Here is a 16,662-nt window from a genome sequence, read left to right as displayed (position 1 = left end):
AAATTTCCTATAGGCAGTGCATCAGATAGCCCATTGCTGCCTCCACCCAGGACAGACTGCTGTCATTGTTCCCCTCTTGCTTCACCACTGCTTGTCCATGGAGAAGGAATAGTTAATTCTGTTGGATCAAGGGCTGAAGGGCATGAGAAAATAGATGACAGGTTGGTATGAGTGAGTCTAGTGAGTCAAGTTAAGGCAATTAAACTACATCTCAAGACAGTGTAGAACCATTGAAAGATTTTAAGTGAGGGTTACAGATTTGTAGAAATTTGTACTTATTGGGGAGGATGTTGGGACTAGAGGAACCTTTTGCAATAATTCAGGCAAGAGATAATGATGAGTTGAACTAAGGCATTGGAGAGGTGAGTGCAGATTTTAGAGAGGATGAAAAGTAGGATCACCACGCCTTAGTGGTAGGATATAGATGAGAGCGTCTCAAGGATGCCTTCTCCTTAAGTAGGAGGGTTGTTGTTGAGGCTATTGTCCAAAGCCAGGGTGCACTAGCAGTCAGGGTTTGGGTTGAAATGGGAGAAATGGGAGAAGTGGGAGAAATGATGAGCTCAATCTCGGATATATTAAGTTTAAAGTTCCCATGGGACATTCAAGTAAAATATCTACCAGGCAGTGGGTAACAGAGTCAGGATCTCAGAAGAGAACTCTGAACTGGAGAAACATTAATTAATTCATTAGACGACTATTGCTTTGCATCTACTGTATACCACCCATAGTCCTAATGGAGGAAAATGAAATTCCTATCTTTACTGACAAGCAAATAATATGTCACATGGTGATAGATTCTAGGGAGGAAAATCAAACAGAGACAGGGATATGGAGAGTTAGTAGAAGACAAGGTCAGAAATACAGGTTTAGATTTAATTCCTCAGCTCCAGGAATTTATGAGAAATGCAAATTCTCAGACTTCTCAAGAAATGTCCAAGATCCAGTCTCTGATGGCATGGTTCTATTTAGATCCAGAACAGAGTCTACTCTAGTGTTTGCCAAACTTCCTAGATGATAAAAATCATCTGGGGGTACTTGTTGAAATTATATAAACTCCTGCCCCCCTAATTAATTAGAGTTTCTTGGAGAGGGGCCTGGGAACTTGTATTTTATTTTATTTTATTTTTTAAAGATTTTATTCATTAGAGAGAGAGAGACAGCCAGAGAGGGAACACAAGCAGGGGGAATGGGAGAGGAAGAAGCAGGCTTCCTGCAGAGCAGGGAGCCTGACACGGGGTTCAATCCCAGGACCCTGGGATCATGACCTGAGCCAAAGGTAGATGCTTAATGACTGAGCCACCCAGGCGCCCCTGGAACTTGTATTTTAATATGTGCCTTAGGGGATTCTTGTCATCAGGGAAGCCTGGGAAATACTGCTCTTTTCCTTTTCTTTAGAAGGGCAGCTTTATATTAGATAATTTAGTAAGTAGCTTAAGGGTACCTTGTTAGTGGTTGATGAAAAGAATAAAGCTAGATCACTCTATCTATCAAGGTAAAATCCTGTTGAGTCAAAGATTTAACCATAAAAACACAAATCCATAAGAAGTGATAGAGGAAAACAGATGAAATTTTAAAAAAATGTGATTTGCAATAGAGAAGATTTTGAGCTTTCTAAGTTTCAAAATATAAAATCACAAGGTAGTAAGGAAAAGATTAATATATATGCTTGGATATAACAAATTTCAAAACATGCAAATTAAAAAATGACCACAAAGTTAAAGCAAACTTGAAAAATATTTGCAACCCAATGGCTGACAGAAGGTTGTGTTAAATTGTTAAAAAAAAAAAAGATGAATAATCCTATTAAAATAGGGAAAGGATATGCATCAAAAGATAGTCCACAGAAAAAGAAATATAAACATGAAATCTCACTCAGAATTAAAGTAAATCAAACCAATGAGATGTTAGGTTTTTTGTTGTTTTTTTTTCTCTTTGTTTTTGTCTACCAGGAGGTTGTCTCGCTCAATTAGACCTTTAGGCTTCTTTACTAACGTGTGTGTGTGTAATATAATTTTAAAGATTTATTTATTTGATTTTTTTAAGATTGTATTTATTTATTTGAGAGAGAGAATGAGAGAGAGAGAGAGCACATGAGAGGGGGGAAGGTCAGAGGGAGAAGCAGACTCCCTGCCGAGCAGGGAGCCCAATGTGGGACCCGATCCTGGGGCTCCAGGATCATGACCTGAGCCGAAGGCAGTCGCTTAACCAACTGAGCCACAGAGACAGCGAGAGAGGGAACACAAACAGGGGGAGTGGGAGAGGGAGAAGCAGGCTTCCCACGGAGCAGGGATCATAACCTGAGCTGAAGGCAGATGCTTAATGACTGAGCCACCCAGGCGTCCCACTAATGTATATTTTTAAGGCCAAGATGACAATGAGGTTTTCAGTTTTTTCTCACTTTAACATTTGTTGTTGCCATGTTAAATCACATCACTTGAATGCCTTGATTGTTCCATACATTTGGGTTACATTATATTCAAAATTATATTTTGAGGAGTATTATGTACCTGCAAGTGGGTGCTGTCTGGATAGGTGGGGTGACCACTTTAGGTTTCCTTAAATTTCCTAAAGGGCAGTGATTCTCAAGCCGTGGTCCCCAGACTAGCAGCAACAGGATTACCTGGGAATTTGTGAGACATACAGATTCTCAGGCTCCTTCCCAGGCCCACAGAATCAGAAATTCTGGGGTTGGATTATATCAATCTATGTTTTAACAAGCCTCCAGGTGACTCTGATATCAGCTTAAGCTTGAGAACCACTGCCTAAGAGGATCCTTATCCTGTCTTCAACTTGGCCAATCATGTCATCATATGGGTCTGCACTTAAATGGCAACTTAGAATGCTTGTATGTGTTTGGGAATATAACCTTGAATTCACTACTACTTAGTACTACTTTTTATAGATATTGCCCAATTGTCTTTCAGAATAGGTGCACTAATTTGCATTGATGAATAACTGTTTCCCTACATCCTTAGTCAGTGCTGATCCAAAATTCAGCTTAGGAAAATAGTGATGGGGAGTGATCTACAGCACTTCATCCAAGACTCGATTCTCTGAATTTATACATTAATCTAAGTTAGGATGGTGGCTTCCAGAAGTGTTCTGCTGAACCTCAGAGGCAGCCAGGATGGGTGGGGAGGGACAGGAGATGGAAGGAACAGGGCTTCACTTTCCCTTTCAACCAGAACTGGTCCAGCTCAATTGGTTTTAAGAGTTGGGACTCCGTGCGAGATTTCATTTTTAACAAAGGCTGCTGTTAAAGAAAGTTTGAAAATTAAAGGCTTGGTTGTCATAAACCAGAGTACTTGGAATATATGGTTTTGACCATCCATATGTTTACTTTGAAAAAAATCTAATTCATCAATATCAAGAGGCATTAGTTTTTTAAAACAACCTGTGGAAAGGGGCACCTGGGTGGCTTAGTCAGTTGGGTGGCTGACTCTTGGTTTCAGCTCAGGTCATGATCTCATGGGTCATGGGTTCAAGCCCCATGTTGGGGAGTCTGCTTGAAGGTTCTCTCCCTCTGCCCCTCCTCGTGCTCAAAGCACAGACACACACACACACACACACACACACACACACACACACACACACAGTCTCTCTCTCTCTCTCAAATAAAATAAATAAATCTTAAAAACCTGTAGAAAGGGCGCCTGGGTGGCTCAGTTGGTTAAGCAACTGCCTTCGGCTCAGGTCATGATCCTGGAGTCCCAGGATCGAGTCCCACATCGGGCTCCCTGCTCAGCAGGGAGTCTGCTTCTCCCTCTGACCCTCTTCCCTCTCGTGCTCTCTATCTCTCATTCTCTCTCTCTCAGATAAATAAATAAAATCTTAAAAAAAAAACCTTATAGAAAAATGTAGTATTTGCTGATATACTGTGAGGATGCTCCATAACACAGTGCAGTGTCCCCTTTATGAGGACCCATGGAACAAAATGCTTATGTCTCAGAACCATAAATTTTGTGCTTCTATTTAACAAATTGTTTACTTTTATTTCAGGAACACTGTGAAACATATGCAGTGTTCTGTTTTCCTTTTTGCACTGACTGTAGGAAATCTTAGAACCAAATTTTATGTTCTACTTTGTTTGCTACCCTTGTTCCACACCCTTTGCCTAGACTTTCTGTTAATTTTTTCAATGTATATTTTACCGAGGTGTCTTAAGTTCATTTTCAGATAAAGAGGAATGTGAGTAAATAAATAAGTAAATAGGAAATTATAAGTATTTGAGTAGTAGTGGAAATTGAGGCAGTGAATGAGATCACCCAGGGAGAGTGGGCCAAAAGGGAAGAGACAAGGACCAAGGACAGAACCCCCCCCTCCACCCCCACAGAATAGCAAATGTGTGTGATTGGCTAAGGAAGGAGAAACCGGAGAAAGAGAACTAGCAAAAGAGAGCACTTGTAGAAAGAGGAAGTGGTCAGTTGTGTTCAAGAGTAGAAAGGGGTCCTATAAGATAAAGACTGAAAAATAGTCATTGGATTTAGCAACAAGGAAGTCAGTGGGGACCTTTGCAAGAGTTTCAGCAGAGGTGTGTAGAGATGGGCTACATGGCATGGGTTGACAGCATGGGTTGAGGAGGAATTGGGAAAAGAAGTCATACTGATAAACCTCGCAAAAGGTTGGCTAGGAAAAGAATTAGCGAAGAAGATGGCTAAAGGGGGATATAGGATGGGAAGGGGGCAGTTTATCGTAGTTTTTAAAGATAGGTAGATACAGGGGCACCCCCGCCCCCACTTGCTCGCTCTCATAAATAAATAAATAAATCTTTAAAAAAAATAAAGATAGGTAAATACAAATATGTTTCTATGCTGAAGGAAAAGTTCCAGTAGGGAGAGAGGTTAAAAGTACAGAAAAGGAGAAAAGACAGCAATTGGTGGAGGAATATCCTGGATGAGTGGGGAGGGGTAGAAAGCATGGCAATGGGTAGAGGCCTGGAGAGAGGAGGGAAGATGTAGGTCACTGAAGCTGGGGCATCAAGGAAACATTTTTGCTCCCAAATTACAACCACTTAGAAAAATATGGTCACAAAAAAGGTGAAAAGTATATCCTAATATTTCAGAGAAGCTAAAAGAAATCGAGAAAATGATAGAAGAGTTAAAAGAATGGTAACTTTGAGAAAAATTTGGAAATGAGTTGATAGACCTAGGAAAGAATTAGAAATAAAGGGAAAGAGATTTATTTCAGAAATAAAGGCTAAATTAGGAAAACTCAAAAGAGAAGAAGCACAGTAGACAAATGACTGAAGAGAAATAGTAGAAAGGAAGAAAGATATTTTTTGAAAAGGAATATAGGCCAAACCAAAGTAAAAACATAAAATGACTTCCTGTGGGAGAGGGAAGGATTAAGGTGGGAGGATCGGGGATCGTTAGAATTCTCTGAATATACGTTGTTCTGCAGACTGAACTGCAGCCATCTGAGTATGTTACACAGTAATAAAGTATTTATTTATTGATTGATTTCACAGAGAGAGACACAGCCAGAAAGGGAACACAAGCAGGGGGAGTGGGAGAGGGAGAAGCAGGCTTCCCGCCGAGCAGGGAGCCCAATGCAGGGCTCCATCCCAGGACCCTGGGATCATGACCTGAGCCGAAGGCAGACGCCTAACGACTGAGCCACCCAGGTGCCCCAAAATATTTATTTTTTTAAGGTTTTATTTATTTGAGAGAGAGAGCAGGAGCATGGGGAGGGGCAGAAGGAGATGGAGAAGCAGACTCCCCATTGAGCAGGGAGCCCGACTCGGGGCTTGATCCTAGGGTCCTGAGATCATGACCCGAGTCAAAGGCAGACACTTAACCGACTGAGCCACCCAGGCGCCCCAAAACAAAATATTTTAAAGGCAATCCTGAAAATAAAAAATAGAACACACACACACACACATACACACACACACACACACACACACACACTAGTTTGATTTAATCTCTCTGAAGTTTTCAATGTTCAATGTTGGTAATCCTAGTAAAGTCCTCCCTGTTTCAATCTTCTTTGTTCCTATGGAAAGTCAAAGAAGAATTGAACACTCTCCTCATAATAGACTTTTTGCGTTGCAAGGGAGCGAATAGAACTTCCCTTATCCTGGGCCAAGTGACCTCCATTCCTCTTCGCCTTTCTCTGAGGTCCAGTTTAGCTTGCTTCCCAAACTTTCCCTTGATACTTTACAGTTTTGTTAAGATTCCCTAGGTTCAAGCCTGAGATAGAGGTGGGTCCAATTCATGGCAAGCCCATTTAAATTTGGCTTTCTCTCACAGTGACCTGAGGCAAGGGCATCACCAGGAGAGTAAAGAATAATCAAAGTAGCTTGGAAATTGCCAGAGTGATTGGGGAGATTCCAGGACATATTAATTTTTCTGTGGGTATTGCTTATTCTCTTAGTTTGTTTGTCAAGACCCCAAGTGATTTGGCCAATTGGATGTCAGCTACGTCTGGAAGGAAGTGTGGCCTTGTTGAGGAGGGGCAGTTTTCAAGGCTAACAGCCGAAGGCCAGATTCCAGCAGCTTTCCCAGCTACTGGAGGAGTAAGTCCTTCCTTCCTGAAGGGGGTGTGGACAACACATTATAGCATCCCCTAGAACTCCCCGGAATTGTGGAGGCTCAGCCAATGTCAAGACTTTAACCCAAATGATTATTGTCCCATTCTGTCCATTTCCCATGACTTATCAGTCTGTATTTGTCCATCTTGGTTTATTTCAGAGCATGGCAAACCTGCCAGAGTAATTGAAATGCAAAGAGAAGAGGTGTTGTCTGGAAGAATAAGCCATCTGACTGGAGAGAAGAGCAAAAGAGGAAATCGTAGAAGGACCCCATTGTCATGGTTGGTTGGCTTACGGTGGGGATGAAATCAGAACCGTGTGATGGATCCACTTTAGGTCATTGAGAATGGCTAGTGAGCAGGTGCCATGTTAGTTCTGGATCACATTTAAAGGTCATCCATGCATGATTCTTCTATCTACTCTTCATTTTAGATACACTAAGAAATCACTGTGTGGCAGGGGGGAGTTAAGAACATGCCCTCCCTCCTTGACCGGCCTTATTCCCCCCAGCTGCTCCTCAGGGCCCCACTGTTGTAACCCAGGGCCTCTAGTGCAAGCCGAGAGATTAAGAATGAGGAAGAAAGTATCTTTTAAAAATGAAGATAATATTCCCATTCTCTGCTCACCCTGGAGGCTTATTCTGAAAATCATAGTGATTTAACTTGTTAGCAGTTTAATTCACTTTTAAAAGATTAACCAGACTAATTATTCATCAGATTTCACCACCTTTGTCAGCCTCAATAAGGATCCTTTGTTACAATGATTAATGTGTTTTAATTGCAACTTCTCTCAGAGCAATAATTCGATCGCACAGTATTTGCCGAATCTATGGACATCTTGGAAATGCTTTGACAGCTGAGCTATTCTTGGGAAATGAAAGTAAAGGAATATATATAACTAACAAAAAGTGTTTTATAGCATATCATTAATATGGATTTTCCCACTCTGACAGACCTTGCTCTACCCCAGTCTGTGAAGCCACTTGCTGTGTACATCAATTTGCCATCCAGAAGCTCTGAGGAGCTAGAGATCAGTTAACACAGGTTACAACTTCCTCCGAGTTGGTGCCCTCCGACATATGCCAGTCATGATAATAATCGAAGCAAACATACATAGGTCCCAGGGAAAGTTAACCAGCTGGCCAGTATCCATAAATCATCATCCAGTTAAGAGGCTGGATCCTGCGTTGATCATTCTGTTTTCTACCCAATGCTGCATCTTCATTCATTTAACTGGTGGCTGCTGTCCAAGTTAGAGATTTTTACAATATCAAAAAGATGTTTGTAGACACTAGCAGAGAAAGTGTATGTGGCCAATACTAATTTTGAACTTAAAATGTATTTTAATGGTATTTTTGAAGCACAGTGGTTCTAGGACCTTTGGAGTCAGACAAATCTGGACTTGATTCTTGACTCTACCACTTACTAGGTGTGAGAACTTGGGGGGGAAATCAGCAGTATCTAGCCTCCCTGAGCCTCTGTTTCCTCATCCCTTAAACTGGTATAAAAATACCCACCTCGCAGTGAAGATTAAAATGAGGTCTTATATGTAAGACCGAGTATGCTATCTGGACTGTAGTAAGCTTTCAAGGAGTTATGTCTGCAACAGCAGTAGGTCTTTCCAGTTTAAGAAAATCATATGTACACGAGCTTCTCTGGGCCTTACAGTAACCCGGAGACAAGCAGGAAAGGTGTGCTGCTGCTTTGATTTTTCGCAGACGAGAAAACTGGGCACAGAAGTGTGCTAGTCTTGATAAATATGTCCTCTCTGCTCATCTGCTCATTTTAGCACAAAGGTGCTCTAAAACCCATGGATGTCGGCTCCCATTCCAGTGCTTCTTCCACTGCATCCTAGAGGCACTGAATGAGTAGAGCAGTTGGGCACAAAATGACCGATTCCTTATCTGTTGGCAAATACTAGCCCCTCTGTTGGGATATATACATCAACAATAGCTGACAGAGCCAACCATTACCTCATTTAGTGGATCTAGCAAGGCTGGGAGGTAAATATCCCCACCAACCCCATGTCACAGCTGAGGACACTGATCACTTAGAGATAGGAAATAACTTGCCTGACAGATTTAAACCTGGGTTTGTGCAACTCCAGTGTCTGGGTTTTAACCATACACTATTCTGCCTCCTGCAGTACCACTTTACAAAATACTATTTTTTCAAAGGGAGTGTTTTGAGACCTCTGAGGTCTGTATGGTAACCAATTACCATTCTTTAAATTCCTGCCTTAGGGGGCACCTGGCCCGTGCAACTCTTGATCTTGGAGTTGTGAGTTCAAGCCCCACATTCAGCGGAGGAGTGCCTACTTAGGAAAAACAAAACAAAAAAAGATTAAAAAATAAATTAAAAAAAGATTAAAAAAATAAAAAATAAATTACTGATCCTTAGTGGATCAGGCACCATGACTCAAAAATGTCTTTAACTCCTGAACCAGAGTTTGGGAATACTGTTTTTCCTTCACTTGAGGAACAGCATTTGCTGGGAAAAGGGTTTATAGGATCAAATACTAGAAAGCAAATTCTTCCTTGGGTGTTCATCATGCATGTTTACATAACAAAGGTGCTGAAAAATACCACGGTTAAAAAAAAATGCTTAATTGTGTTAAACCTGGTTCCTAAACTTACTTGACCACAGAACCCTTCCTTTTAGTTACAGTCATTAAGAACCTATGGAAACCAACTCTTTAAGTGTTTTTCTTTTTAATTTTTTTATTAACATATAATAATTACTTGTTTCAGGGGTACAGGTCTGTGATTCATCAGTCTTACACAATTCACAGTGCTCACCATAGCACATACCCTCCCCAGTGTCCATCACCCAGCCACCCCATCCCTCCCACCCCCCACCACTCCAGCAACCCTCAGTTTGTTTCCTGAGATTAAGAGTCTCTTATAGTTTGTCTCCATCTCTGGTTTTGTCTTGTTTCATTTTTCCCTCCCTTGCCCTATGATCCTCTGTTTTGTTTCTCAAATTCCTCATATCAGTGAGATCATATGATACTTGTCTTTCTCTGATTGACTTATTTCGCTTAGCATAATACCCTCTAGTTCATCCACGTCGTTGCAAATGGCAAGATTTCATTTTTGTGTTGGCTGCATAATATTCCATTATATATATACCACATCTTCTTTATCCATTCATCTGTTGATGGACATCTGGGCTCTTTCCTTGGCTATTGTGGACATTGCTGCTATAAACATTGGGGTGCACATGCCCCTTCAGATCACTACATTTGTATCTTTGGAGTAAATACCCAGTAGTGCAATTACTAGGTCGTAGGATAGCTCTATTTTCAACTTTTTGAGGAACCTCCATACTGTTTTCCAGAGTGGCTGCACCAGCTTGCATTCCCACCAACAGTGTAGGAAGGTTACCCTTTTTCCACATCCTCGCCATCTGTCATTTCCTGACTTAATTGTAGCCATTCTGACTGGTGTGAGGTGTTATCTCATTGAGGTTTTGATTTGTATGTCCCTGATGTCGAGTGATGTTGAGCACTTTTTCATGTGTCTGTTGGCCATTTGGATGTCTTCTTTGCAGAAATATCTGTTCATGTTTTCTGCCCATTTCTTTTTTTTTTTTAAGTCAAAATGCATTTTATTTATTTTTTATTTTTTTACTATGTTGTTAATCACCACACATTACATCATTAGTTTTTGATGTAGTGTTCCATGATTCATTGTTTGTGTATAACACCCAGTGCTCCATGCAGAATGTGCCCTCTTTAATATCCGTCACCAGGCTAACCCATCCCCCCACCCCCCTCCCCTCTAGAACCCTCAGTTTGTTTCTCAGAGTCCATAGTCTCTCATGGTTCGTCTCCCCCTCCAGTTTCCCCCTCTTCATTCTTCCCCTCCTGTACCTCTGAAACAAATAATACATTATATGTTAAAAAAAAAAAAAAAGAAGACTTCTGCCCATTTCTTGATTGGATTATTTGTTCTTTGGGTGTTAAGTTTGAAGTTCTTTATAGATTCTGGATACTAGCCCTTTATCTGATATGTCATTTGCAAATATCTTCTCCCATTCTGTCAGTTTTCTTTTGGTTTTGTTGACTGTTTCCTTTGCTGTGCAAAAGCCTCTCATCTTGATGAAGTCCCAATAATTCATTTTTGCCCTTGCTTCCCTTGCCTTTGGTGATGTTTCTAGGAAGAAGTTGCTGCAGCTCAGGTCTAAGGGGCCTGTGTTCTCCTCAAGGATTTTGATGGATTCCTGTCTCACATTTAGGTCTTTCATCCGTTTTGAGTTTGTTTTTGTGTGTGGTGTAAGGAAATGGTCCAGTTTCATTCTTCTGCATGTGGCTGTCCAATTTTCCCAACACCATTTGTTGAAGAGACTGTCTTCCTTCCATTGGATATTCTTTCCTGCTTTGTCAAAGATTAGTTGACCCTAGAGTTGAGGGTCCATTTCTGGGCTCTCTATTCTGTTCCATTGATCTATATGTCTGTTTTTGTGCCAGTACCATAGTGTCTTGATGATGACAGCTTTGTAATAGAGCTTGAAGTCCGGAATTGTGATGCCACCAGCTTTGCTTTTCTTTTTCAACATTCCTCTGGCTATTCGGTGTCTTTTCTGGTTCCATACAAATTTTAGGATTATTTGTTCCATTTCTTTGAAAAAAGTTGATGGTATTTTGATAGGGATTGCATTAAATGTGTAGATTGCTGTAAGTAGCATAGATGTTTTCACAATATTTGTTCTTCCAATCCATGAGCATGGCACGTTTTTCCATTTCTTTGTGTCTTCCTCAATTTCTTTCATGAGTATTTTATAGTTTTCTGAGTGTAGATTCTTTGCCTCTTTGGTTAGATTTATTCCTAGGTATCTTATGGTTTTGGGTGCAATTGTAAATGGGATCGACTCCTTAATTTCTCTTTCTTCTGTCTTGTTGTTGGTGTATAGGAATGCCACTGATTTCTGTGCATTGATTTTATATCCTGCCACTTTACTGAATTCCTGTATGAGTTCTACAAGTTTTCGGGTGGAGTCTTTTGGGTTTGGAAACCAACTCATAACCAAAGGAAACAAACTGAGGGTAGCTGGAGGGGAGATGGGTGGGGGGATGGGGTAACTGGGTGATGTAATGAGCACTGGGTGTTGTATACAACTGTTGAATCCCTGAGCTCTACCTCTGAAACTAATAAGACACTATATGTTAATTAATTGAATTTGGATTTCAAAAAAGAACCTATGGAAACTCATTTAAATAATAATCACAGCCAAATTTATGGTGCACTTAGACTCTGAACTCAGAACTTCACATGTATTCACTCATGATGAGACTCTTATGAAGCAGTTATTTTTAGAATAATCTTACGAGGTAAATGTTTTTATGAAATAACTTTCCCAAGATCACAGATTAATCAGTGGCAGAGCCAGGACCTGAACACAGGGTATCTCTCTCCAGAGCCCATGCTCTTTCAGCTGCCACGGGAGAGCTGATTTAGCTCACCATACTCAAAGTTATGTATTTTTTTTCTATTTTAAATATGGAAGAAGTATGCTATACTACCCCACCAAGGGGGAAAAACCTTGGCAGAACCACCTCTTTGAATCAGACACTCAACATCATCAAATTCCTCTATCTGATATTAATAACTCCAGTTTTTCCCTGTCGTGCTATTTGATTCTTAAAATACTTGATCCAGTTATAGACATCTACTTACATTTTGTGTCAGACACAGAGGTAACATCTTATCTCCATGTCTCTTCCCAGATAACAGTTGCTTCAGTTTTCCTCCAGGACTAATGCACCAGGATCAGAGAGATGAGAATTCTCAGAAACAGTCAGGGGATCACCCATCTGAAAGAGGAGACATGCTACTTACCCCGGTAAGGCAAAGGCACGAGCATTTTCTTTTCTTTTCTCTTCATTACTTTTCCTTTTTTTACCTTTATTTTATTTTATTTATTTTTTGGTTTTAGATGGAGCAGTGGTTTGTGCAGTGGGCCTCACTCACATAACTGAAGATCCCCCAGTAGAGAAAAAGGACCGGGAGAAAAGGCCCTATCACAAAAGGTACAGAAAGCCCAAAGAAAGCTTCCAAGTTCTATTGTTGCCGTTCTTCCTTTTGATCCTCTCTCCACATAGAGTGGCTTTTTTTTTTTTTTTTTGAAAGCATACTTTTCCAAGTTGTTACATCAACAAATTTGCACTGATTTCTTTATCCTTGTCATCTAAAGACCACCTTGCTGGCGGATGGTGAACTTTTCCTTCTCGCCAGGCCTGCTGCACTGTCTAATGTCACAAGTGTCTGCTCACATTAGCTCCCAGAGACTGGAGCAGATCCTGCATGGGGCCTTTCCAGCAAGTTGATTTGACAGAATGAGTCCCCGTGCTAGCTCGTGGCACTTATCAGTTAGTCAGCCTTCCTTGGGGAGGAGAATTTAGAGTGCACCATATTCAGTTTCCAAATCAACGGCTGTCCCCTCAGGACGCTGTGTGTTGCATTATTAAAAGAGATGCCTTTGACCACAGCGCCATACTTAAACATTCATCCACATTAAAAAAAAACAAGGTAGAGTGGGGGAACAGCAAAACAACGCATCACTCCCTTCCCTGTGTTAACGCTTTCTCCCCAGGTTTTGGGTCTCCCTCACTGAATAGTCCTGTAACCTTTATCAGTGAGCATGAATGCTTGTTATTTTTTTGTGAGCCTTGCCTTTATTTTAAAAGGGGTGCTTTTACATTACTTGGAATGGCTGTGAAACCTTCCCCTAAATTGTAAGATCTTGGAGCTAAGATCTCTCTGTTCCGAACATCTGCTTTTCACTGAGCTCCCGTAGCAAAGTCAAATCCAAAAGTCTAGCCGTCAGAAACAGCAGTGACTTTGGTTTATCTGTTACCTGCCTTTCCTGGGAGTTCAAATGAAATGCAAGAATTAGTTCTGAGTTGAAAATGAACAGATCTGAAGCTCACGCTTTAATTATCATAATGTCACATATTTCTAACTTAAAAAAATAAATAAAGTTTATATCCATTTTATCTTTATCTTTCCAGAGGAGGAATTGACAAGATTGGTGGAGAAAAGGAGGGGTCCTTTTTAAAGCTTCATGTCGATATAAATATGAAAATGGATTAAACTCTACTTCCAATTTCCAAACATGTGTACTTCAGTGAATATTAAATGGCAGGCCCCTATCACCATTCTGACTTATTTACTCACCAGAGTTTTTATCAAAAAGGGACTGGAATTGCCTGTGGAACATTAAAGTCTCCTGTAATTGAGTTTAGAGTGGTAAATCCACTAAACAGGCCACGGCCCCAGAGACACCCCGAAACCCACCTGTCAGCTGGTGTTAGATCACAGCGCAAACAAGGCATGGCTGCCAGCTCCTGCTAAACACTGCTGTGGCCCAAAACAAAAAAGAGAGAGAGAGAGAGAGAGAGAGAAGTTACTCCCCAGGGGATAAGGAAGGGCTGGGGACAAACTGTGGGGGTTGGGAGGGCAGGCGAGAAACTCTCATCTAACAGCTGCCCTATGTCAACTGGAATCATGATCTGAAACTCAGCTCAGGGGGGGCACTGGCTAGGGCCTCATTCGGTAAGGTGTCATTTCTTTATCCTAACGTCCATTAGGTAGGAGCGTAATGGAGTGGACAAGAAGCTTTTTCATCGTGGTTGAGCCATGGAAATCAGAGCTCAGAGAGTTTCAGTGAGAATAAAGGTATAACAGGCTTAAGACTGGTGCAGAAAGGTCCACATCTGGAATGGAGGGAAGTGTCCAACTAAGACGTGTTGAACCACACAGGGATGGGAATAGGAGCAATGCAAGCTGGAGAACCATAATTCATCCAATAAACATTAATTGTTTATTAGTGCCAGTTGCTCAATGTATAAAGAATAATAAGCCATAATCCTTGCCCTGAAGGAAAATGTAAAATGTGCTTGGGGAAACACACAGACAAGTCAGCTATTGCAATACAGTGCATCAAGGGCTTTGGGAGCAAAAGTATGTGCCTAAAATAATAAGTTAGGGACAGGCCTACCAAGGGAGAAAGAGAAATCAAATGATCAAGGGCTTTATCAGCCTGGCTAATCAGTCTGAAGTTTATCCTGAAAGCCATGGGGAACAATGGAAGGATTTTAAGCAGAGGAGTGATGTGGTCAGGTTTGTGTTTTAGAAAGACCAGTTTACCTATTGTGCATAGCATGAATTAGAAGGGGCAAGGCTGGAAACAGGAAGGCCAAATGGAAGGCAATTAATTACAGGAGTCTTTGAGAGAGGGGGTGATGGCCCAAACCAAGGAAGTCACAGTGGAGTTGGAGAAGAGGGGACAGAATGAGAAATATTATAGAAAAGAATCAGCAGGGCTTGGAAGGCAATTGAAAGTGGGAAAAAGAAGGGGAGGGGTCCCCGGGTGGCTCAGTCGTTGAGCGTCTGCCTTCAGCTCAGGTCATGATCCCAGGGTCCTGGGATCAAGCCCTGCATCGGGCTCCCTCCTCAGTGGGGAGTCTGCTTCTCCCTCTCCATCTGCCTCTCTCCCCACTCATGCTCTCTATCTCTCTCTCTCTCAAATAAATAAAATCTTAAAAAAAAAAGAAAAAGAAAGTGGGAAAGGAGGGAGGAATTCAGAATGGCTCTAAGGCTTCTGGCTTGGGTGTAGGGTTGCTGGATTTAGCAGAAAAAAATATATGCAATATTTGGGACATATTGATACTAAAAAATAATTCCTTTTTTTATCTGAAATTCAAATTCAGTGTTTAACATTTAATTCAATATCCAGCAAACCGACTTGGGGAGCTGGGTAAGTGGTAGAGTATCTGTCAAGCTGGGAATTGGAGGAGGCACCGTTGGAAGCAGAGGCAAAGAACATGATGAATTTACACTTATTTATATTGAGTTTGAGGTATCCAAGGGATGTAACTGGGTTCCGATTATCCCCCAATACCTTTCTGCCCTTCTGCAAGGATAGTGGTCACTGGCACATGGCCCCCCACCTAATGATTTTACTTCCCAGCTTCCCTTGCAGAAGGTAACCATATGACCATACTCCAGCCAGTGGGATGTGAGAAGTGATGTGTGTCTTGCTCTTAGAAGGACTGGGCATAGGGGCTCAGTTGGGTAAGCGCCCGACTCTTGGTTTTGACTCAGGTTATGATCTCAGGGTCCTGAAATCGAGCCCCGTTTCCAGCTCCGCGCTCAGTGGGGAGTGTGGTTCTCTCCCTCTCTCTCCCCTTCTCCCTCTGCCCCTTTCCTGTCTTATGAATGCGCTCTCTCTTTCTCTCTCCCTCTCTCTCAAATAAATAAATAAATAAATAAATAAATAAAAGAAGGATTAGGCATGAACCTCTCCTGCCTCTTTTCTCCTTTCCACTGGCCGAAATATCACCAGCACTGAAGGAGCCAACATGGGCTCAGAAATGAAAATGTTGAAGATGGCCGTGCCCTGTCACTTGCCCTGGGCAGTCTACCTCTGAATTTTTCCAGGAGGGAGAAATAAGCTTAGCCTGTACCTTAACTACAATACGACATCCAAGAGGAAATGTTCAGGGGCGCCTGGGTGACTCAGTCGTTAAGCGTCTGCCTTTGGCTCAGGTCATGATCCCGGGCTCCTGGGATCAAGCCCCGCATCGGGCTCCCTGCTCTGCGGGAAGCCTGCTTCTCCCTCTCCCACTCCCCCTGCTTGTGTTCCCTCTCTCACTGTGTCTCTCTGGCAAATAAATAAATAAAATCTTAAAAAAAAAAAGAGGAAATGTTCGATAGCAGTTGAACATAGAAGTCTGCAGCTTGGAGAAAGAGGCAAGAGCTAGAGACCCGAGAATTGGGAATGGTTAGTAGACACGCGCTGAATGAGGCTTTAGTTTAGATGAGGTCTCTTAGAGGGAGTATATGGTGAGAAGAATGAAGCACAAGAAAATCAAGTGCTGTCTTTTTTCTATGGACGCTTTTTTTGGGGGGGGAGACACAACTTTAAACTTACCCTCAGGTTAATCGAGATGTTCCCGTAGTAGTAGGATGGATGTTTGAGAGTTTGGTTTTTTTTCTTTTGCCAAGCCTTCTGCCTCTGTATAGCCCCGTGTTAATGTTCAGTGCTACTGAGTTCATTTGTTTGTCTTTGGATTTCTATTTCAGCAGTGTCTGGGAAGCAGGTGTGTTCTGGTGCCCTGGGGGCATT

General features: G+C 41.7%; 1 long non-coding RNA gene across 2 annotated transcripts in view; it reads left to right on the top strand.

The window, feature by feature from the left end:
* The window catches only part of LOC113937845, a 34,836-nt gene extending 19,907 nt beyond the window's left edge, over window positions 1-14,929 (top strand). For both annotated transcript variants that reach the window (XR_003524743.2, XR_003524744.2), the window contains 4 exons: window positions 6,693-6,813; window positions 12,260-12,375; window positions 12,469-12,562; window positions 13,544-14,929. This is a non-coding gene — a long non-coding RNA (uncharacterized LOC113937845). The remainder of the gene's footprint in view (window positions 1-6,692; window positions 6,814-12,259; window positions 12,376-12,468; window positions 12,563-13,543) is intronic.
* Window positions 14,930-16,662: the final 1,733 nt, after the last annotated feature.

This window comes from Zalophus californianus, chromosome 8 (assembly GCF_009762305.2).
Source record: "Zalophus californianus isolate mZalCal1 chromosome 8, mZalCal1.pri.v2, whole genome shotgun sequence".
Classification (NCBI taxonomy): domain Eukaryota; kingdom Metazoa; phylum Chordata; class Mammalia; order Carnivora; family Otariidae; genus Zalophus; species Zalophus californianus.
This window is presented reverse-complemented; position numbering and strand designations above follow the sequence as displayed.